Here is a 22,455-nt window from a genome sequence, read left to right on the forward strand (position 1 = left end):
TGGATGGGGAAAAAAAAGGGAGTAAGTTTGACTCGGAAATAGGGGAGGATTAAATCTGCTCATTCATTTTGCAAAATCATTTTGATTTTATTCCCACTTTCCTTTTGTGCTGCTATTACAGAAGCAGAATCCTTAGCTGAATTGGAAAATACGGTTGTTGAGATTTTCCTCCCCCTTATTAGAGCCCTAGAGACAAGAACCTATCTTTGGAACACCATGTTTCTTTCAGCACATGTCACAATGTGTATAAAGTATTTCTGAGGGGATGTGTTTCTAAGTTAAAGGTATTCTAAGAAGTATAAAGATGGTGCTGATCTACCCAAGTTGCTATTTACTGCCTCAGAAAGATGAGTCACGCTCTGCTTATGTTGAGGGACTGAAGTAATGACTCCTCATAGCCAGGAGTATAATCAAGTAGTGAACATTATCCTCACATAGATTTATCATCAAGCTCACATTTTAAAAAAATTTCACAAATATAATTGAGTGCCTCAAAAACAGATGATTCCCATTGTCTAGTCACAAAAGCTTAAAAATAAATTCTGGGTCTTATTTTTTTCTCTTTCTTTCTTTTTTTTTTTTCAATGCATCTGTTTATTTAATGTGAGTCACTAATGTCTAGCCCAAGAAGAAGCTGAATAATTCATTAACAATATTTTTTTCTCTGAATGAGACTTAGACATAAATTATTATATCTTCATATACATATACAATGTTCATTAATTTTTTAAAAATCAGTAGGGGCCCACATTTATTTAGTTTTTGAAAAATGGGTAGAAGAAGGAAGGAGGGAGAAAATTGCTGCTGATCTGTAGGAAAGACTAGCAGGGAATATCTTGGTTTAAATTGAACTATGTACAGTTTCTCATGTTTCTTATGTTTCACGTGGTCCAATATGAAAAATACACCTAAAACAATCATAATTATGGACCAAGTACCTCCGTGTACCAGGCAATTTTACTTTTGCTATCTTTATTTCTCACAACAATATTGCAACGTAAATAAGTTCCCTTCAAGGCTGAAGGATGCTGCGTCCTGAGAGAATCAGTGACCTACTCAAGGTCATTTAGAGTCACTTTACAAACACATCCCTGCTGACCCTATGTCCAACATTCATCATCTTACATCACAATGCCTCTCTGCACAGCTGATTTTAACATTTGCAATTTTTCTTAATACATTTATAATTGATGTTAGTTATTAATTGCTGCTTCTAATAGATTTGCAAAATATTTTAGACTCACAGTATTTATCAAACACCTGTCATTTACAAGTGTATCAATCAGGATCAGCTAGGATTTGCTTTGTAGCAAACAACCTCATATCTCCATGGTTTTAAACGACAAAGATGTATTCCTTGTTCTCTCATAGAGTCCATCATAGGTCAGCTAAAACTTTGCTCTAAGTTGACCTTATCTTCACTTTAGGATGCAGCTGAGGGAGTAGCTGTTTTCCTGAACACGAATAGTCACACTAGCCAAGAGAATAGATGACACTGAAGGGTCTTGCATTGACGATTACAATTTTGGCCCAGAGGGTTCACACATCGCTTTGTTATAACTCATTAGCAATAACTGGCCACATGTCCCCAACCAACCACAGGAGACCAAGAAGGGTAAATCTACTGTAAGCCCAGAAGATTCAAATAGCTAGAAAGGTTTGGTGGGCACTATTAATTCTACCTCACCAGGAATGTAACTAAGTGCTGGAGGGAACACAAAGAATAAGATATGCTCTTTGTCCTTTGAAAACTTACCATGAGCCATGCAAACAACCATAATGCAAAGCAGGTAAGTGTGAAACTGTAGTAGAAGCATCATGTTCAAGGAAGACAGAGGAAAGAATGATTAACTTAAAATGGTGAGACTCCAGAAGCCTTTGCAGAGAATACTACAGATGCACTCTTAAAGCTTAAAGGGTTTTAAAGCATCAAAAGGTATTTTAGGGAGAAAAGTACTTAAACTAAGGGAACGGCATGAAAGGGTCTGGTGAGTTCAAGGCAAAGATGAGTGGATTGATGGGAGAGGACTGGCAGGTAAATGAGACTAGGAAGGAAACGAGCGACTGAAAAGTCATCTGGGGACAGAGTATAAAAGTCTGGATGCCACACAAGGAAACAGTGCCCTTTATATTGAAACCGCTACATTTTATTAGAACTACATCAGAAATGTTGTCTCAAATTGATTAATGTTTCCATCTTGACACATTTATGGTTTTTTTAGAAGAATATGTTCTCATGCTAAGTAGAGCAAAATAACAAGATTGTCAGAACAGAGTGTCTGGTACATAACAGGTAATCAATAAATATGAATGAATGTATGGGTAAGAAGAAAGTCAAGGAAGGCATTATATGTTAATCCTTTCATAATTTATCAAATTCTGAGTATGCACAACTGATTTTTTTAAAGAAAGAAAGAGCAAATATTACTGAAGAGAACTAGTTGGGTGATGCCTCAGTAAAATGTTATCTAATTGTACATGTTTAATTACTTCTTTTTCTTCCTTTCTTTAGCCTAAGGTATGTGAATGATTTTAACATTCCCTCTTAGGTTTGGTCCTCCCATTCTCTAAGCAAATTTGTTCTTCTCTGAAAATTTCCTAGGCCCTCTGTGTGTCTCTTAAAGCCTCAGAGCCTCAAATACTGGAGAGAACTTGCTGCATGCAAGCTTATTCTAATCCTTAATAGTTTCTGGGGCCTCTGGCTGAGGGTTGCCTCGCAGTCCCTGTGTATAGAAGTTCTAATCTAGAGCATGCAATTCTGTGCACTGAGTAAAAGGAGCTATACTAAAAAATGAAAAAATTGACCGGGCACGGTGGCTCACGCCTGTAATCCCAGTACTTTGGGAGGCTGAGGCGGGCAGATCCCGAGGTCAGGAGATCGAGACCATCCTGGCTAACACAGTGAAACCCCGTCTCTACTAAAAATACAAAAACTTGGCCGGGAGTGGTGGCAGGCGCCTGTAGTCCTAGCTACTCGGGAGGCTGAGGCAGGAGAATGCCATGAACTCAGGAGGCGGAGCTTGCAGTGAGCCGAGATGGCACCACTGCACTCCAGCCTGGGTGACAGAGCGAGACTGCGTCTCAAAAAAGAAAGAAAGAAAGAAAGAAATTTAAAATCAAGCCAACAAAACCCCTAAACCCCACCTAGAGTTGTTAAATACAGAACTTTTCAGCAGCCAAGTGACATTGTCAGCCCTGGGCTAGAATTTCATGCCTCCCAGGAAAAGGATAATTGAAAGGAACAATGCTGATGGCTCAGGCTAGTCACAGCTGGAAGGTTGCTGCCTTTACACTAAGACCCTATTCTGCCTCCTTCTGTGGAAAATGAAAGAGGACTTGTTGATGGAGCAAAACCTTGCAAAGCATATATAGTGCTGTGGGATTTGTGATGGAAGTACAAGTGGGATGAGGAATGGACAAAGAGCAGGGTGACCTGAGTCAACATAGCAGTCACTGTGGGCCTCCTTGGCGTCTAGGCCAGGGCTTCTCACATGGGCCACATGGATCATTTGGGGAATCTCAAGAAAGTGCAGACTGATTCGCAGGAAGAGAGTAGAACTGGAAATTCTGCATCTCTGACAAGCTTCCGGGTGACGCTGATGCTGCTGCTCCCCAGGCCACACTTTAAGTAGCAAGGAGTACAGGCAACAGCTTCCCCTTCCCAAGTAAGCTAACTCCTTCCTGTAATGAAAGCCTTAAGGTTCAGGTGTTCACCCTGCCCTGTGCTCAGGCAGCATCACCCCTTCCCAGCCCCACAGAGTGAGGACTTTAATCAGCCTGAGCCAAGTGTGGTCATTCCACTCTTTTTGCCAGTTACTGGCTTGGACCTAGTTGTGTGACCAATCTTGGTGAATGAAACAAAAGGGAAGGTTGGTGGGAGCTTTTAGGAAGAGCTTCCTTGGTCTGCTGGAGCCCAAGGTAGAAACTTACTGCTTCCTCTCTTTGGAAGTTACCTGGCGATCCTCAGAACTGCTTTGTTCATCTTACAAATGTAAGGAAAGACCTTGCTGGTCCCTGGGTTCTTTCTGCTCACCTCTCCGTTGGAGCCTTGCTATCTTCTTTCAGGCACCGCCTTCTCTAGTTGACCCCTACACAATGGATTTCCTCAGGGTTCTATTTTGTCCCCTTTTCTCTTCTCATTCTGCATTCTCTAAATTAGACTTTTCAAACTATGGGTAGCCACTCACTGATGGATCATTAAATCAATGTGGAATATTGTCACCAGCATTAGGAGAAATAATAGCATATGATTGAACATCACATATGGCCAGATTAAGAATTGTTCAGGCTAACCTTCATTTATGGAGTGTGCATGTATAATGCAAAACACATTTTACATTGTAGATCCCCTTCAAAAAATCTAGGGAGCCACAGGTACCTGTGACCTCATTTATTTTTATGACTCTCAAATCTCCATTCTGTATATCTTCTATATTTATCTGTCAGTTCCAAGCCCATGTCTTCAACTGTCTACTCAACATGTCCACTCAGAAAGCTCAGAGCAATTGAAAATAGAAGCCAGACTCACCATTGTCCCTTTCAAGCCTGCCCCCATCCTCATGCCACTGCCTACTCCAAATCTCCTCCTCCTATGTTTCTTGCATTAGGAAAGGACACTACCATCTACCCAAACTAAGGAAACTGGAACTCTGGCAGTCATTCTTGGCCCTTCCCTCTCCATCACATTCAACATTCTCTGTCTCCAAATGCTGTTTTTTTCACTCCCATTCACCTCTCCAAAATGTAATTTTGAAATACCTTTTACCCATCTCCGCTACACACTATCATCCTAATCTAAACCACTGTCATCCCACTTCTGGACAAGGACATTCACTTCCTTAACTCGCCTCCCCATGTCATCTCTTCCTTCTTTCCAATTCTTTCTTCCCTCTGCAGACAGAGGGATCTATTAGCCATGTCACTTTCCTATTTAAATATAAGAGGAAATTGCAAATCAATAACCTGTCATGGAACTAGGCATGGTGGCTCACGCCTGTAATCCCAGCACTTCGGGAGGCCTAGATGGTATCGCTTGAGTCCAGGAGTTCAAGACCAGCCTGGGTAACTGGTGAAACCCCGTCTCTACCCAAAATTCAAAAATTAGCCAGGCATGGAGGCATGCCTGTAGTTTCAGCTTCTTGGGAGGCTGAAGTGGAAGGATCACTTGAGTCCAGAGGGCAGAGGTTACAGTGAGCTGAGATCGTGCTGCTGCACTCCATCCTGGGTGATGGAGCCAGATCCTGTCTCAAAAACTACATTGAAAAAAAAACCTGTCATGGAATGCCTTTTATAAAGGTCCCTGACTGACTCCCTTGCCTAGCCTTCACTGTTTCCTGTCTGGGGCTGCTCTCATCTTTTCGTACGTGCCACACTCTCTCACGGCTGGGACTTTGGAGGTGTTTTTCTTTCTAGGAATTCTCTTCTCCCTTCATCTCTTCATGTATCCAACTCCCCCTTATTCACTGAAGTCTCAGAAGGCTATTACCTCCTTAGGGAGGTCTTCCTTGTCTCCTGAATAAGATTAAGTCCTCCCAGAATAACACACAAAACAACTGTAAGCATTTATTTGTTGTAAAGTCTCGATTCCATATGACACTGCAAGCCCCATCGAGGCAAGGACTCTGTCTCCCCGCTTCACCTGGGCACTCATAGCTCCAAGCCCAGGATCTGGTACTCAGCAATGACGGCATAGTCATTATTTATTGAATAGACAGATGAAGGAAGCTGTGTCAAAGATACTTCTTTAAACAATTATGGTGACCAATGTCATTTTATATCTTTAAAAAGGATACCTGATTGTCTAAAAGTGGACTGTTGCCATTTGAAATATTCTGGACCTATTTTGCAGTCCAAATGGCTGTGAACTCCAGCTGAAGTTCACCTGCCGAGCAGAAGCCTGTGTTCACTAGGGCTCTGATTTTACCACTCATCTGAGAGTAATGTCCTGGCAAATCCAATCTCTAACGTGGTTCACTCTCAACCTGACTTCACTGTATCACTGTTCAGCAGAATACACATTCATAGATGTGACTTAGTGACACCCAGAATAACATGATCCATTCTCACACTTCTTTGTGTTATTTGTGTCTCTTCCACTCTCAGGCCAGTGACAGGTCTATAAACAGGAAGGAGATAACAAGGCTGCTGGTTTCTGATAATAGAGGCCTCACATTATTCCTCAATATGTCCCCAGGGAGAGATACTACAATAATCCCCTTGGCCTTGGCCTCTCTTTGAAGTTGAAATTTAAAATGCATTTTCTCCGTTTGCTTTTAAGTAACACAGTTAAATATTACAGTGTGGTTGACCCCTGCCTCCCAACTGCTACCCTTTTGACGTGATTCTGGCTTGTGCTGACCAGCCTGCTGAGCACACAAGCATGGGTGAGTTGCAGAGGAAGGTAGAAGGGAAAGGGACATGTTATACTTTAATAAAAAAGCAATTTCACTTTCCGGAAAGAGTTACCTTGGGACACATGATGGAGGTTCACATGCTGCACCCTAGAGAAACGACAAAGGCCAAACCTCAACCTGCATTTATCTTTTCTTCTACACCAACCAGTGCAGTAGACAATGGAAGTTCAGACTCCTTCCTGCTGTAGCTGGTCCTCTTTCCTAGCTAGGCTGGGTAGGTGTCAGAAAGAGATGAAGTGTGGCCTCCCTGCCATAAGCTGGGACTCTGGAAGCATGTCTATCCCTTGTCACCCAGTGCTACTCAGCAGGAAGGGAGCACAGGCCATGTTGCTATTGTCCCATGCCAGAGACCAGACGCAGATGGAAAAGGCACTCACTCCTGCATTAGGCCATGGAGGGCCTCTACTGGTGGAGCAAGTTTAAGTTGCATTCAAATAAAGTCCCTGGCAGTATTTCCCCTGCTCTCTTCATTTAGGCTTTTGGGTGCCAGAAAAGGCTGAGAAGACTGCTTGGCTTTGGGGAATGACACATGCTGAGGTTCATAGAAAAGCTCCAAGGAAGTCATTATGCTCTCAATGACCACTCTGCTTCTAGGTACTGTTTGCTTCACCTCCATTTAATATACCTTGTGGAGTCTCCCAGTCATTCTCCCTTGCTCCTCACTTTGCTTTTTACTCTTTGACCTTCATTCCTTTCCTCCCTCTTTCCGGTTGAATATATTTTGGTGAATTTGACAGCATTTCTATTTCTTTACTTATTTCATGTATAAGAGCAATGCTTTGTACATCAAACAAAGCAGCCTTGGCTTAGATTGGGTTCCCTGGAAACAGCCTCCGAGATAGAGAATTGCGTGCAGAGTTTATTGGGAGTGCTTTAGGGAGCTGCACCAGTAAGGAAGTGACGAAGGCAGAATTGGGTAAGGGGAGAAGCTGATCTCCAAAGGGGCTGCCACCCAGAGGCCTTAACCAATCCTTCAGAGAGTTCTGGAACTGGATGGTCTCCAGAGATGTCCTAAATTGAAGCTGGGGGCCTGGCCTTTCCTTCCCTGCATCAGCCAGCCATTGGCCACTGGTTCATCCTTGGAAAGGAGCTTATTCTTGGACAAGGTGGTTGCCTTCAGTGCGGGGGAGGTTCTCAGTGAAAATGTGGAGTTCAGACTCAGGCCTCTGAGGAGAGGGAGTCCCTGGCAGTGACTGGTACTTTCAAGGTAGCACAATAAGGCTGGTTCTGGGAGTGTGAAGGAAAGCAGGAAACGGAAACCAGCTGTTGCTTCCAGGGAGAAAGTAAGTGCCGGGGTCATGCTGGTGGGTCTGGCGACCACATAGGAAGCTGTTAAGTCCCTTCTCCCACAGCTCCTGTCACGCAGTCTCTCTCTGGTGCCCCCTGTTGGCAGAACCTAACACGAAAGCCCCAGCATCACGGAGCAGCATGTAGGAGGGTAGACAGTCGCTTCATCACCAGCCTGTCTGCAATTCTGCATCCACATGCCTGCATGGTAATAACTGGCAGGAGCTGAACATGAGCTGCCTTTTGAGAAAGGGTCACGTGCCCTTGAGTTCACTAGGTCCCCACCCAGCTGCTCTCTCACTCATCAACCTTTCCAACCAGGCCCTTGTTTGTTACCCGTGGGAGCAGGGGGGCGGGGGGAAACTGCTTCCCTCAAAAGGATCCAACTCATTTTTTGAGAAGGGTTCCAGGAATCAGTATGAACACAGGAATTCATGCTCAAAACTTTCATCACAGCTAACATCATTTCACTATGTTTTTTCCTACCAGAACTGACTCCTCCTCCTGTCTTCTTGAGCAATCCACAGGCACCCCACCCAGCCCCCTTGCTGAGGGAAGTTTGGGGGTTTGGCATTGTGTTGCACCACTCAGGGCTGGGGTTTTGACCTATCACTCAGCCTCCAGCGTTGTTTCCGCCCTCCTTCCCTTCCCCTTTGGAGAGGCTGGGTTGCAGAGGCCAGGTCACTTTCCACAGCACGCAGCTCACCAAGCGCTGTCTCATGGAGTAAAAATTCCCTTGAGATAGACCAAAGCCCCAACTGCAACTATTTTCCCTTTGTATGGATTTTTTCTTGGAGTATGGATGTAATCAGAGCTTGGCAAGACAGTCATGTTCTTCTATTTTTTTAAGAAAGGCTACAAACATTTTAGCAAATTAATAGATAGCGCTGAAGCCAATAATAATTTTGTAAATTAAGATCCTAGGGCCGAGATCATGGAAATATGGATTCTAGGTCTCTAATGTCTCCCAGAAGATGAACAGATTTCTTACATCAATAGCCCTAAGGCATCTTTGCCTTGTCACTGTTGTCACTGCTGAATGTGTATTGTCACTCCCACCCACCTCTCCTCTGTTGGTCTTCTAGAACAAAATAAGTACAAGTGAGAGCCCAGATATAAAACACAGAGCTAAGATACCCAACATACATTTTGTCTGCCACCACGAAGCGACCGTTAATCATAATGACTTACTGAGCACCTACTGTGTGCCAGGCTACGGCTATATGTTATATCTGAACCTCTGAAGTTGTTTCCATTTTCAGATAGGAAACTGAGGTGAGGTTCAGGGCAGTTAGATGACGTAGAACAAAGAAAGGACAAAAATAGATTTGGAAACCTCTCATTCGTTATGATTATATTAAGGAGAAACTCTTACTCTGGTATTAATGCGTATTTTTATTTTATTTTGTTTCTTTACTTTGTTTTGTATTTATATTTTGGTTTTGATATTTTTAACACCCCTACAACAGTAGCCCTTCTCCACTGCCTCCCTTCCTCCCTTCCTCCCTTCCTCTTAGCAAAAAGAGAGACAAGCTAGACTTTTTTTTGAGACAGGTTCTCTTTCTGCTGCCCAGGCTGCAGGACAGTGGCAGGATCACAGCTCACCTCAGCCTCAACCTCCTGGTCTCAAGTGATCCTCCTGCCTCAGCCTCCTGCGTAGGTGAGACTATAGGCATGTACTACCACATCTGTCTACTTTTTAATTTTTTGTAGAGATGGGGTCTCACTAGGTTACCCAGGCTGATCTCAGCTCAAGCAATCCTCCTGCCTCAGCCTCCCAAAGTGTTGAGATTACCAGCTTGAGCCACCACGCCCAGCCTCAAGCTAGAATTTATATCATTGTTTTTCATTAGTTGTATCCATTTCATAGTTATCTCCTATTTATGACCAGTGATACTGATTTTCCATTTACAGTAGAGACATGACATTCCATTTTAAAATAAACTTAAGTTAAAAAAACGAAGTCAGCTGGGCGCAGTGGCTCATGCCTGTAATTCCAGCATTTTGGGAAGCCAAGGTGGCTGGATCACTTGAGCTCAGGAGTTCAAGACCAGCCTGGGCAGCATGGCAAAACCCCATCTCCACAAAAAGATACAAAAATTAGCTGGGTATAGCGGCACACATCTGCCATCCCAGCTACTTGGGAGGATGAAGTGGGAGAATCACCTGAGCCCAGGAGGTCAAGGCTGCAGTGAGCTACGATTGTACCACTACCTTCCAGCCGGGAAGACAGAGTGAGACCCTGTCAAAAACAAAAAACAAACAAGCCGAAACGGAGTCAAGTTCATATATATTAACGGAGTCAAATAATAAATAAGTACCTAATAGCCAAAGTGGCTGAGCTATTACTTGGCTGGGCAAATAATGTGAAAGTCTGACCTTGCATTATGTTTCTGAACAGCTCTGTGCCTCAGTTTCCCCAGGATAAGAATGGTACCTACCTCACAATGTGGTAGTGAGGATTAACGGTGTTGACCTATCCCGAAGACATAAAGCAGTACCTAGGACACAGTCAGCATTACCTGAGTGTTAGCCAGTGTTGTTCTTACATGAATTCAATTCTTGTGTGCCTCTGGGAAAGACCGGCTGGTAAAGCAAAGACAACCAGGGGCATAAGACTTCTAAATGTAGATATATTGGTAGAGGCTATGCCTAGCTTCATACTGCTCTGTAAAATTGCAGAGTTGAAGGGGAAATTTTACTGTGATGTATAGTCATTAACATGCAATCTTTCTTTTTTAGTAATCAATTGTGTTTGTTACTATAAGGAACTTAGAATCTTTGAAGTACTCTATTTCTAACAAGCTTCCCTGCCACCTCCTCCCCACATGTCTACAGGAAATTGAGAACAGTACTCAAATCGCAGAGACTGCTTCAATAATCATTTACTGGGTACAAAGCTTAAATTTTAAAAGCCCAGGAACTTTTAGATCATGCATTTTACTCACAGGGATTATAATTATGATAAGATAAAACTTTGGTGGTATCTTCTAAAACACACAAATTTCTGGAAATGCAATGTGGAATCAATGTGCCAAAGAAAACCTTTAAGAGTTTGTGGGGCTTATTTTTGTGTTATCATGGGGTTTTCACAGCAATAAACTTTAAACAACCCAACATTTCCAACCCAATTTTCGAAGAAGAAACTTGGTATACAGTGTCGGTCATCAGAGACTGAAATCAACTTCCCTGGGGTCTCAGGTATGAGATATTTGGTAGACAGAGCATTACTAAGACCCGGGTATAGAAAGCAAAGGAGCATTCTCCCTGCTATTTAAGGTACAAAGATACCAAAAGGGCATGGAAGAGAAAGTATACAAGCCTGCTAGGTCAGGATTATTTATTTAGGGAACAACAGAAACAGTGGAATTGTTGAGGATGATGTACTCTCCTGTCTGGCAGTGGCAGCATCAGCTGGGAATTTGTTTAAAAGGCAAATTCTCAGGTCCCACTCCAGAGCCACTGAATCACAAACTGGGAGTCGGGCCCGGCACAGTGGCTCATGCCTGTAATCCCAGCACGTTGGGAGGTCGAAGCGGGTGGATCACCTGAGGTCGGGAGTTCAAGACCAGCCTGGCCAACATGGCGAAACCCCGTCTCTACTAAAAATGCAAAAAATTAGCTGGGCATGGTGGCTGGCACCTGTAGTCCCAGCTACTTAGGAGGCTGAGGCACAAGAATCGCTTGAACCTGGGAGGCAGAGGTTGAGGTGAGCCTAGATTGCACCACTGCACTCCAGCCTGGGTGACAGACTCCATCAAAAAGTAAAAAAATTAAAAATTTAAAAAAAAAAAAAAACTGGTCTGGGAGATGGTCCCAGCCATCTGTATGTTGGCAAGTCTTCCAGGGCATTCTGTAATGTTGTAGACCCACCAGTTTAGGGGAAAGACACTGCGTCTGTCTAAAAGTAATTGTCATATGGTACCCACAGATACAAGTAAATGTCGAATGATCATTAGTTCAGTTTTTCATCTTCCCTTTGCATCCTGAGGAACATAAATACAATAGCCTTCTAGGTCAAAGGAGGACAATTTTGCCTTACTGACTCCAAGTTCTCCTTTTTTTTTTTTGAAACAGAGTCCCAGTCTGTCACCCAGGCTGGAGTGCAGTGGCACAATCTCAGCTCACTGCAACCACCGCCTCCTGGGTTCAAGCAATTCTCATGCCTCAGACTCCTGAGTAGCTGGGATTACAGGCATGTGCCACCATGCCTAGCTAATGTTTTTCGTATTTTTAGTAGAGATGGGGTTTCACCATGTTGGCCAGACTGGTCCTGAAATCCTGGCCTCCAGTGATCCACCTGCCTCAGCCTCCCAAAGTGCTGAGATTGCAAGAGTGAGTCACTGTGACCAGCTGACTCCAAGTTCTTTAGGGCAACCAGGGCTTTTCTGGTGGCCAGGGCTTGACTCACAGAGAGCAAAGAATAAGAACATTCTGATTCTTATTTTAGCAACTCAAGACATAGCAACCCAAGATGTGGAGTCTGATGCAGACCGGTGCCCTCTGAAAAGATGAGTCATTTTATCATGGTCCATGACACATAACCTGGACAATTCAGAATGGGAAAGGGGTGCAGCTGGAAGACAAGCGAGGTGGGGGTGGGGGGCTCACTTGCTTTGCTGAGGCTATTTGTCAGGATTCCGGGTTGGGTGCCTAATCAGTTTAGCCATGTTCTCTCTCTTCATGGCTCTGCAGCCTGTTCATTGGATGAACCTGGCTTTGTCCCTTCCCACCTCTGGGTCTTAATATATTAAGAAAACAAATTACAGCCCAATCCCACAAAGGCTAGGGAGCCTGCCTTTCTTCTTCTTCACTGTGTCTCCAGAGCCTAGCAGATTGCCTGCTATGTAGTTGATAAATATTTGAACAAAATCAGTGAGGCTGGAGGTGGAGTTTGTTCTCAAGGTGAGAGGCAGGGCAGGATTTCCTCCCTTAAGTAACGAGGCAGGAAAAAAACAGAGTGTCACTCGTTATAGGGTACCGTGGTCAAACCAAGGAAATCAGGATTAATTTGAAAGTCCAGAAGGAAGTAGCACAGATGAAAACTGTATCTAGTCAGAGGTCAGGACCTGGGCAGAGCTGAACTTAAATGGGATCAAAGAAAGGAAATGAGGTAAAGATAGCCCTGCTGTCCACAAATTGCCCCATGTATAAGTAGATTAAGTTGGCGTAAAGCTATATTAACTAATATTCAACAAATATTTATTCAGTCCCTATTATGTGACAGGTACTATTCTAAAAGGCACTCGCAATTCTGCAGTAAATGAAACAAACAAAAATCCCTACAGCCATGAAGTAGAGAGCACTGACCCCAAAGGGAATACTAATAATGGCTATTTGATGATGTAATAATAGTAATAAATAATTGCTTACCCGGTGCCAGACATTGTTATCGTTATCATTCATAGACCACCCAATTAGTTGATGTGGAAGTAAGCTCTATGCTTATGCTAACTTTCACTCTTCCATAGGCCTTTCTTCTTCAGACCATCACCTGTGGGTGCAGAAACCATAGGAGGAAGTAAGGTCTGAACTTATGACCCGGGATATTACATTTCAATTTGGTTCTGACCAGGCACCATGGCTCATGCCTGTAATCTCAGCACTTTGGGAGGCTGAGGCAGGCAGATGACAAGGTCAGGAGTTTGAAACCAGCCTGGCCAATATGGTAAAACCCCTTCTCTACTAAAAATGCAAAAATTAGCCGGGCGTGGTGGCAGGCACCTGTAGTCCCAGTTACTTGAGAGGCTGAGGCAGGAGAATTGCTTGAACCCGGGAGGCAGAGGTTGCAGTGAGCTGAGATCATGCCACTGCACTCCAGCCTGGGCAACAGAGCGAGACTCTATCTCAAAAAAAAAAAAATTCGTTTTCACAAGTAGGAAAGTTGCCTCATGACTTATATCACTGGTTACTGAAAGACTGAGTAACAGGATTGCAGTTAATGAAATAATATGAGGCTTTTGATGGGTGTTTATATGAATAGTAGGTAAAGAAAATGGTTTTAAGAGAATGAGCATCAAAAGTCTTTCTCTAAAATCCTTTGTGGCATGTTGTCAGAGGAATATTAATAATGAACTCTTCTAGGCATCCTCTCGACAATGCTTTCACAAAAAATACTATCACTCAACTGACATGAGTTTGGTAAAAAATTCCAGCCAGATGATGATGATTAAAAAAGAAAATCCTTACCAGTTAGATGTGCATGTAGACCCTTGAGTGTATGTAAAAAAGATAGACACATAGAAACACTAGATATATAAAGATGTATATTCCAGCCAGAAGTGCCTGTAAGACAACAGTACTTCTAAACATAAGGTAAGTTCTTTAGAAATTTTCAAAGTTCACAAGGGGTTTTACTGTTTGCCTCATATACTTTATACACATAGAGCTTGCTATGTTAAAAAGCCCTAATTCACTAACTTCATTTGTGTATTATTCAATGACTTTCCGTGTATTAATATTTCCGGGGCTGTCCCTGGTGAATGCTTGTGTATGGAAGAGAATAAACTATTTGGTTGAGACGCCAGCCTCAAGAGGCAAGTTGCCAAAGCTTAATTTCTGGCTCCGTCACTTACTGTCTGATATTGAGCAGGTTATTTAACTTCTCCATGCCTCATTTTCCCCATCTGTAAAAGGGGGTACTAATAATGTGTCATAGAGTAGATAAGAAGTTTGAATGTGCTCATAAAATGCCTGGAAAAGTCTTGGGCACATCATAAGTGCTGTGCGAGGTGCTGATGTTTTTCTGCTTCTGCAAGCTTGCCCTGGCTGTCCTTTGCCTCCTCAGCTGGGCCTACACTGCTGCTCTTCCCTTCTGAAGTTCACCGTCTTCCATCCTCAGATCCCCTCTTTCATGGTGCTGCTGACATCTCTTCCACCCAACCTCACCTCCCATCATTGCCCACACCTCGGAAGAGCCAAGCTCTGCCATTGCATGTGGAGGTAGAAACCAGAGAGATAGCACCAAAAAATAACTTCCCTCCTTGACACAAGCCCACATCCATTTTAGGATGGGTTCCTGAACTGGCTCATGACCTGGTCCTGGAATCTTCCCTGTGACCAGAGTCAGTTCTGCCCAACCACCCACTCCAGGCCCCCACGCCTCAGAGCCTAGCTCCAGGAAAAATGACCATGTTTTCCCCTCGCCCGAGGCTAAGGCCCACCACAGTTCATTTCTTGCCCTTGGATTGACCTCTTCCTAGGATGGCTGGGAATAAGAGCTTCCCTTCCCTTCAGGACAAGCCCCACTCCACCCACAGGGCTGTGGGACAGATCTGAGCTCAACAAGATGATCCCATTAGAGTCTGATTTAGGGATTGCTGGGAAGTACAGTCATCACTGCCAGTGGTCTCCCACCAAGCGCACTGTGCTCAGTTCAGATCCTATTCTGCCAGCTCCTCTTTGTCAGGGTTTCCAAAAATCCTAGCGTACAGTCTCACCCAGGGTCACCTTGAGCCAGTGGAGTTTGGGATTCTGAGAGGCCCAGGTGGTGATCTAGGGTTCAGTTTCCTGCTCCGTCAAGGACTATTTTAGCTATATTACACTTTAGGAAGAATTCGTGGGTCCCTCTGGGAACTTAACTCTATTTATAACATTGTTTCTATGGGGAAGAGCGTTCCAAGTGACAATCAATTTAAAACGGAATGCTTAGTGCACAGCCTTTTCATCGCTGGGGGACTGCTGGTAATTGTTTCTTCACATGTAGAGATTATATTGAGGTTTCAAAACAAACCTAGTATGAACAAGTAGAACAAGCAAAAAGCAGGTGTTGCTTCTTCTATCAGGAGAAATTTTAAAAGTTGACGTTTTTAAGAAAAAAAGTTTATTTCACAGGGCAACATTTATTGAGCATTTACTGTTTACCAGCTACTAAATTAAAGACAGAGTCTGTGTAATCTCATTTAGTCCTCACAGCAATGCTCTATGGCAGCGTGATAAAGAATCCACTGGCATTTTTTATGTTTAGCCAGTGAAAGCTTTCAAACCCCCACCAGACCCTCCCACTTCTGCCCCACATCTGGGCAAGCTGATGAAAGAGCCCAGGTGTGCCCTCCTGTGGCGCTGGTGGGACATTCAAACCATGTAAACCCTACTGCAAGACGGAAGCTTCGCCCAGCCCCACTCTCCCACCTCCACGAAACCCCAAAGCCAGTCTCCTTTTCCCACTCCCTTAAACCATTCTTGGACCTCTTGGGAGCCCGTCTTACTTCCCCTCGAAAGCCTCATTGTGTGAGATATAAAGCTTTTATCTCTCTCTCTCTGTGTGTGTGTGTGTGTGTGTGTGTGTGTGTGTGTGTGTGATCATTACTCTCTACATCCAAGCCAAATCTTCGGTGAGGGGTCCATCTTTTCTCCATGAGGTGACTACAGTAGGTGAGTATAGTAGCCTCCATTTTACAGATGAGAAAACTGAGGCTCAGAGAGATTAAGCTGCTTGTCAAAGATCACACAACTAGATAATAGTATCATCTTAACCACTCTACTCTTTCTTTACTTCAGCTCAGTTACATCTTGCCTTTTCAAAATCAATGAAGGAACTTACATTGAAGGCTTATACCTCTTGCTAATACTCAACACGTACTGCATACCTACCCTGAACTAAGCTTTTTTCATGCATTAACTCATGTTATTCTTCTGTTTTTCTTTGAGATGAAGTTTCGCTCTTGTTGCCTAGGCGGGAGTGCAATGGTGCGATCTCAGCTCACCGCAACCATTACCTCCTGGGTTCAAGCGATTCTCCTGCCTCAGCCTCCCAAGTAACTGGGATTACAGGCATTCGCCACCACGCCTGGCTAATTTTTTATTTTTAGTAGAGACAGGGTTTCATCATGTTGGTCAGACTGGTCTTGAACCCCTGACCTCAGGTGATCTGCCCACCTTAGCCTCCCAAAGTGCTGGGATTACAGGCGTGAGCCACTGTGCCTGATCAACTCATGTGATTCTTTTAATAATTCTATGAGCTAAATACCATTGTCAGTCCCATTTTTATAGATGAGGAAACCGAGCAACAACAAAGTTCAACAACTGATACAGGGTCACCGTGCTAATAAATAGTGGAGCTGGGATTTAAACACAGACAGTCCACTCAGAACCCATTCTCTTGGCCACAGGGTTATAATATTTCTCATATGGTCCACAAATCAAGCTGATTATTCACGCAGCTTTTAAGGATTGTGGTTTGGCTACTGCTTAATTGGACAGCAGTTGTTTAAAGAAAAAAATCCTATATTAATGACACATTTGCTGGTTTCATTGTATCTTGTATAGTGTTCTTATGTTATTCATATATAGCTTACTCAATACAGCAAATGTCTATAAAGAAAAGGCAATGCTTCGATTTCTTTGATATCTTCCTCCCCACCCCACCCCAATAACTAGGACATTGCTTTTTAGGCAATGGGAACCCAGCAAATGTCATCTGATGACTTAATATCAGTAGGTGTTGCAGAATGAAATCCCACAATTTCACCTTCGCCCTAGATACTGTGGTACACATCATTACAAATAGGCCAGGGCTCTCCAACAATTGCCATGGAAACTGTCTAGAATTCCTGTTCCCCATCTTGTGCCATCTGTTTGACTAAAGGTATAACGAGGAAAATAATAATCTGTAATTTCTCATAGCAAAGTACCCCAAATTCACAAAGAGTATTTTTTTAACCATCTGCTTTCCCTTCAGGCTTTTCAGCAACTTCTGTGCAGCTAATACATAAAATTGTGTAACATTTATGATGGCTGGTTCACCATACATGGTTTCTAGCTCTGAAAACTCAGTTATGTGGAAGGCTAGAATTAAACAACATCAAAAAAACAAAACAAACAAACAAAAAAGATGACTCAAATGGAATCTGTGTGATGAGTTACAGGACTGACAGTGGAAATAAATGCTAAAAGTAGTCTCTTATTTCCGTCTGGGTACCAGAGGCAAAGCTTGCTGCTTTTCAGTTTGGCCCTTATTGTGCCTCTGTCAAATGCCTTGGGCAAATAGATTTAAAATTTGCCCACGAACAAAGTTAGCTTAATAATGGCTTCCATGCAGAGCTGTCAGAAGATAAAAGAGCTCTATAAAGGATTCTGAGGAATAAAACTTTATGGAACTTAGTGTCAAATATGACCATTCCTTTGAGGAAATACATCAAAGGTGGAGATGAAGTGTTTGAGCTGGAAGGCACTTCATTCAGTTCAGTGGTTTTGAATCTGTGCTCCATGGAGCCCCTGGGTTTCCTCCGATTTCTCTCTGCAGCTGCCAGAGGTAAGAGGTTAGTAGAGTGAACGTCTGGAGTCACCAACCCAACTTCCACTGAGCATCCCTGCATGTATTTGATTTTCTTTTGAAGATTCTCATAAAATTTATTTTAACAAAGGACTCTGTATTAGTCTCTTCTCATGTTGCTGATAAAGACATACCTGAGACTGGGTAATTTATAAAGAAAAAGAGGTTTAATGGACTCACAGTTCCATGTGGCTGGGGATGCCTCACAATCATGGTGGAAGGCGAAGAGGAGCAAAGTCATGTCTTACACGGTGGCAGGCAAGAGACAGAATGAAAGCCAAGCAAAAGGGGAAACTCTTTATAAAATCATCAGATCTTGTGAGACTTATTCACTATCACAAGAACAGTATGAGGGAAACTGTCCCCATGATTCAATTATCTCCCACCGGGTCCCTCTCACAACATGTGGGAATTATGGGAGCTACAATTCAAGATGAGATTTGGGTGGGCCGCAGAGCCAAACCATATCAGACTTCATGGCTTAACAATACTTTGATAAGATTCCAAGATAATCCAACTCCATCATTTTGTAGACAAAGAGTTTTCAGTGATTTGCTAAGGCCTCAGAGATACTCAGAGATGTGGCTGGGACTAGACAGGTGGTCTGGCTTCCCAATCTACTATTCTCTCAGTGGTCTTTTGGCTAGAAATAGATTGCCACCACACACCTGCAACTCAGGGACAGAGCGCTGAACAATTTCTTCAAGAGACAGAATTCTGAACTTCTTCCCAGCCCTTGGAACATCATTCTCCTGTCTCTTAACTTCTTGCTCCTCTGATTATATTTTTATCTGGCCAATTGGATTTTCTGCCTAGCATGACTTTTCCAACAACAACCTGTTTGCTCCCCAGGTAGATAACTGATAAATGTTTATATCCTAAAAATCTCTAGTGCAGTATGTCCTTGGAGGGAAAACGCCCTCTGAGGCATATCAGTAAGGCACTGGATCTTGATGTCCCCAAGAAATGGTACTACAAAAGTGGCCCACTTCAAAGAAGACGTGATTTTTATTTATGGAGTGAAAAAATCATGAATGGGTCTCTTTTACAAAAGTTAAATCACTAGAATTATTGTATTATTAGTAATAACTTTTCATCAAGGCCCCCCAAGAGAAAATAGTAATAATAGTAACAACAATAATAAAGGTGAAAAGTCCATGTTGCCTTTGTTAAACAGAAGCATCTCTGATCACAGCATTGGAACTGGAACTGAAAAGGACCATGCAGACCAGTTCTCCTTCAAGAGAATTCATAATTTCCAGTAGGAACCATTATCATCATCCTCAATACTGCTATCATTTCTTGAGCACTTGCTATGGACCGCCAACTGTGTTAAGTAAGCTCTTTACAAGCACTGTCGTTTAATCTCTGTAACCATTCCAAGCGTTATTATTCTCCCCATTCTACAGATATGAAAACTGAGGTTCAGAAAGTGTAAATTAGGGTCATGGCCTTGTACAACTACAGGGAACATATTTGTTTTCTATGTAAATGGAACCTTCTGGAGCACAATACAGCAGCCTTGGGTTAAGTGACTCCCAGTTTCCCAGAACTGGTAAATGACAAATTCTGGAATCAGCTCCAGGCCTGTCTGAAGCCAAAAACCCCATTCTGACAACTACACAAGCCCCTGCTTCAGAAATCCATATGTGTGCTCACACTCCGGAGTCTTATATTGATGATGATGAGTTAAGAAGGAATTCGGTTGGCTGTTGTATTAATCTGTTTTCATGCTGCTATAAAGACATACCTAAGGCTGGATTTTTTTTTTTTTTTTTTTGAGACAAAAGAGTCTCGCTCTGTTGCCCAGGCTGGAGTGCAGTGGCGCGATCTCCGCTCACTGCAAGCTCTGACTCCCAGGGGTTCACACCATTCTCCTGCCTCAGCCTCCCAAGTAGCTGGGTCTACAGGTGCCAGCCACCATGCCCAGCTAATTTTTTTTTTTTTGTATTTTTAGTAGAGACAGGGTTTCACTGTGCATGTTAGCCAGAATGGTCTTGATCTCCTGACCTCGTGATCCGCCTGCCTCGGTCTCCCAAAGTGCTGGGATTACAGACGTGAGCCACCATGCCCAGCCAAGACTGGATACTTTTTTTTTTTTTAAAGAGGTTTAATCAGCTAATGGGTTCTGTGGGATGTACAGGCTTCTGCTTCTGGGGAGGCCTCAGGAAACTTACAATCATGTCGGAAGGTAAAGAGGAAGCAAGCACATCTTCACGTGGCCAGCAGAAGAGGGAGAGAGAGAAGTAGGGGGCCAGTGCCACTTTCAAACAACCAGATATCCTAAGAACTCTATCACAAGAACAGCAGGGGCAAAGTCTGCCCTCATGATTCAATCACTTCCCACCAGGCCCCTCCTGCAACACTGGGAATTACAATTTGACATGAGATTTGGGTGGGGACACAGAGTCAAACCGTATTAGCTGTTAAGTGGTGAGCATGACTTGAACTCAAGACAAATGCCCAAGAAGACTTGATTCGTACTGGTTTTCTATTTGTTTAGACATCAAGTGTTAGCTTCATAAGGTATAATTTTTTAAAACTGTATTTTGAAATAATTTGAAACTCAGAGAAAATTCACACCAATAGTAAGGAGCTCCCAAATACCTGTTACCCAAATCCACCAATTATTAACATTTTGCTGTCTTTGCTCTCTCTCTCTTTCTCTCTTTCTCTGGTGTGTGTGTGTGTCTGTGTGCGCACGTGTATGTGTGTGTGTGTTTGCATATTTGGGAATTACATCCTGAATATATACATATATATACATATAGAATTTTTAGTGATCCTTGAGGTGTGCTCCCTATGAACCAGCATTGCCTTGGCACTTGTTAGAAACGCAGATTACTGGGTCCAACCTCAGACGCAGTGAATCAGAAACTTTAGGGGGTGGCACCCAGCAATCTGTGTTTTAACAGTCCTCCAGACGATTCTGAAGCTCAACCAAGTTTGAGAACCATTGTCCTATTAAAGAATACTTGGGAGAAAATTGTTCTGAGCAATAGAACAATACTATTATTTTAATATTTAATATTTTACATTCATGCTATTTTCTCATAAAAGGAGAGAAGTTGGGAAAAGCTGGGAAGTGTAGCTTAGTTTTTCTGGGGGATTGAGCATGACATAAAAGAATCATTGCTGGATTTTTCACCATCCCTGAACTAATTCATATAAAGAGACTCTGTAGGCTAAGCTAAGTTTTAGGACTTAGTGTTCTAATTAAAGATTTAAATATGACTTTCCAAATTATTACCTGGCATGGATTCATTTCTGTGAGCCTAATCCCTTTGCAAGTGTCTAAAGCTTGCTGCTCACATTCATACAAAACACTTACAGAAATACAAATACAGTCATTACAGAGAAGCTTACTGATTATATAAATCACCAAGTCCACCAAAGTCGTTTAATATAATTTTCAGAGGGTGAGAGCCTGAACTGAATCTATCCTTTCTAGAAAGCAGCTTAACAAGGTTGTCAAACATTGAGGTAACTGATAAAATCATCAACCACGTAAAATTTCATTCGTCTTTACAATTATAAAATCAAATTTCTCCCTTGAAATAAATGATTTGGGGTTTTATAACCTACAAAGTGAAGACTCCCAGCTTCAAAGTGTGCCTGTGTGTATTCTCAAGTGAAGCCTGCATCCCACAATAGGTTGACATGGTTACCAATAATTATTTCTTTCTGTAACCTGAGTCAGTTGCCAGCCATATAAAATGGGCTGATCATAACTGTGTCTAGAGGGAAGGGGATGCATTTCTAAAAGAACACTGAACAATATTTCTCTGAGATTTTAAAGTCGGGGTACCTCTCTATGAAGTAATGCCTTGGGGGAGATTTCTTCTTAGTTAACATGACAATTAAGTCAAATTTCGATAAACAAATATTCAAAGTCTAGATGCTTCATTTATTGCAGACATAAGTCCATTTTAAAATTATAAGAAGAAGAAAAGCAACTGGGAGGAGGGCAGTCTCTTAAAATCTTTTGAAATGAAACTAACTTGTATTTAGAATTGTGTGGGGAGGAGAGAAGGAGGTTTAGTATTCATTTCCTGGGGCTTATAAGCTGTGGGATTTTGACAGTATTTATGTTTATTCTGAAACATCAAAGAGCCTGTCTCACAGCATCTCAGACAACAAAGATGAGAGAACAAATGAACCAAGGACACATCCTAATATATTCTGGGATGTTTACTCCCCCTACAGGCAAATCAGTCTTTTGAAAACTATCTGTAATAATATCCTTGTAATTTTTACACATGTTTCTTCCTTCCAGCAGCTCTAGCCATTATTTACAAGTCTTCTAACTTCTGTCTCCTACTACTCTCTATCCCATGTAGCTCTCTCTCTTTAGCACTTATTTTTATATTTGTCAACTCCTTTCTCCTCTCTCCCAACTGTAAACGCCAAATCCAGCATTTGAAGGAATGCTCTACATCAAATCACATTTCTGATAAATGAACAGTGAAAAATTTAACAATA

Source organism: Macaca fascicularis, chromosome 15 (assembly GCF_037993035.2).
Source record: "Macaca fascicularis isolate 582-1 chromosome 15, T2T-MFA8v1.1".
NCBI lineage: Eukaryota > Metazoa > Chordata > Mammalia > Primates > Cercopithecidae > Macaca > Macaca fascicularis.